Raw genomic sequence first — 2,898 nt, 5'->3', positions numbered from 1 at the left:
ATATGGAAAATATTACCTACAAGGGAGATACAATGATACCTCAAAATGATGTTGGATTCTTGAGAACCTTGGCAAATGTGAAAGGAAGCTCGGTATAGGTTATTTTTTAAAACAATCTTTCCTCGCCTTGGTGATCAGAATAATGCCAGAAGTTCATTCAGCACATTTTTTACAATATCATAGACACACTGAAGGCTCAAGAATTCAACCACAGAAATAGAATCATCTATAAGAGTTAGTTAAGAAATCATGGATAAAAAGTAGAGAAAAACACCTAACGTTTAAAATTGAACTTTTAAATAAGGCTAAAATCTCTAAGTCTGTGCATAGAAACTGGCAATTCTACACACAATCGATGACTTTTGCCACCCAAAGTCATGAGAAAGTTAAAGCATGTCTTTGTAAAAATAAGTTTGGAAAAGAACCTCTTACTAAAATATTCACAAAAGCGTATGGTTACATAAAAGGAGAGAACATTAAAGAATTTTGAAATCTACATTACAAATGAAAATGGGGAAGTCACTTTATAACCCACACAGGTACTGAATTTTAGCAAAGTGAGAAAATGAAGCAGGAGAACAGAAATCTTAACAGTAAATATTCATTATTAACAAGAAACTTGTAAAATTGTAATGATAATCTCATTCACCACTTTCCTTTTTGTCCTTATTTCCATTTAGATGAACATAACGCAACTATAGAAGACAATCTAATTAGATCACTTCTTAAATTATGCATAAAATACCAAATATCAGATAATGAGGATAAGGTACAATGTCAGCGCAGAACTGAAAATCATGAAGGGTTGACCAGAATGGAAAACACAGACCAACGGCATACCTATATCAAAGTCAAGTTCAAGAGCTCAGGATGATTTTTTCCATAGAGAAATGTACATCCTTGGTTAGTCATTGTATGAATCCTGAAATAAGTAGCTTGATTCAAGGGCAGACAGCAGAAGCAAGAAGAACTACAATCCTGCAGCCTGTGGAACAAATAGCACATTCACAGAAAGATAGACAAGATGAAAAGGCAGAGGGCTATGTACCAGATGAAGGAACAAGATAAAACCCCAGAAAAACAACTAAATGAAGTGGAGATAAGCAACCTTCCAGAAAAAGAATTCAGAATAATGATAGTGAAGATGATCCAGGACCTCAGAAAAACAATGGAGGCAAAGATTGAGAAGATGTAAGAAATGTTTAACAAAGACCTAGAAGAATTAAAGAACAAACAAACAGAGATGGACAATACAATAACTGAAATGAAAAATACACTAGAAGGAATCAATAGCAGAATAACTGAGGCAGAAGAATGGATAAGTAACCTGGAAGACAGAACGGTGGAACTCACTGCCACAGAACAGAATAAAGAAAAAAGAATGAAAGGAAATGAAGACAGCCTAACAGACCTCTGGGACAGCAGTAAATGCAACATGACATTCGCATTATAGAGGTCCCAGAAGGAGAAGAGAGAGAAAAAGGATCCAAGAAAATATTTGAAGAGATTATAGTTGAAAACTTCCCTAACATGGGAAAGGAAATAGGCACCCAAGTCCAGGCAGGATAAACCCAAGGAGAAACAAGCTGAGATACATAGTAATCAAATTGACAAAAATTAAAGACAGAGAAAAATTATTGAAAGCAACAAGGGAAAAAAAACAATAACATACAAGGGAATACCCATAAGATTAACAGCTGATTTCTCAGCAGAAACTCTACAAGCCAGAAGAGAGTGGCATGATATATTTAAAGTGATGAAAGGGAAGAACGTAAAATCAAGATTACTCTACCTGGCAAGGATCTCATTCAGATTCAATGGAGAAGTCAAAAGCTTTACAGACAAGCAAAAGCTAAGAGAATTCAGCACCACCAAACCAACTCTACAAGAAATGCTAAAGGAACTTCTCAAAGTGGGAAACATAAGAGAAGAAAATGACCTACAAAAACAAACCCATAACAATTACGAAGGATAATAGGAACGTACATATCGATAATTACCTTAAATGTGAATGGATTAAATGCGCCAACCAAAAGACACAGGCTCACTGAATAGATACAAAAACAAGACCCATATATATGTTGTCTACAAGAGACCCACTTCAGACCTAGGGAAACATACACACTGAAAGTGAGGGGATAGAAAAAGATATTCTATGCAAATGCTAAATCATGTTTAATAGACAGATGTGATATCCTCCAGCTCAAACAGAAAAATGTATGCTAATTTGATGTAATTCACTTCTGGGTTTGAAAAATTTAAAATTTATTTATTACAGATTTTTTTAAGTTGTTTATTTCAGGAATGCTAGCTTCCTTTTAAAGCATACCTTACATATCTCCATATGAATATTCCACTGTGCTGAAAAATCACTTAATAAATAAGCACGTTGATTGGGAAGAAGGTGGGAATTGGCCTACAAACTTGCTGCATCCTCATTTTCAAACTGAATTTTCAATGAAACTGAGAATAAGAAATGGCACATGTCCCAAACCAGCAAGGGTGCAGCATCCCACAAGGTCAGCAGTGGGGCTCAGGGTGGGGTCATCTGCCACGAGCCCATGTCCCAGCTCCTTGAGGGATGGGAGTGCCACTTCCAGGAAAACTCTTACAAAGATCCTCAGTGCCACTTATATAGCTGTGTGTGTTGGAACCCAGGAACAGAGGGAGGGTAGGTGTAAGGGAACTTGTTTGTGTAAGAAAATTGCAATCCCATTTGAGGATTCTTTTCAAGGTATTGAGTTCTTACTGAAACATGCTGTTTTTACTTTAAGTGATAACAGTACAGAAGCAATGGGTGACTGGAGAATTCTGAAAAATTTTGCAAACTAAGGAAAGATGCTGATTTTAGTACATCTTTAAGATTACATTTCTAGATGCATAGACAGGCATTTTCAC

Source organism: Pseudorca crassidens, chromosome 3, assembly GCF_039906515.1.
Source record: "Pseudorca crassidens isolate mPseCra1 chromosome 3, mPseCra1.hap1, whole genome shotgun sequence".
Taxonomy (NCBI): domain Eukaryota; kingdom Metazoa; phylum Chordata; class Mammalia; order Artiodactyla; family Delphinidae; genus Pseudorca; species Pseudorca crassidens.
This window is presented reverse-complemented; position numbering follows the sequence as displayed.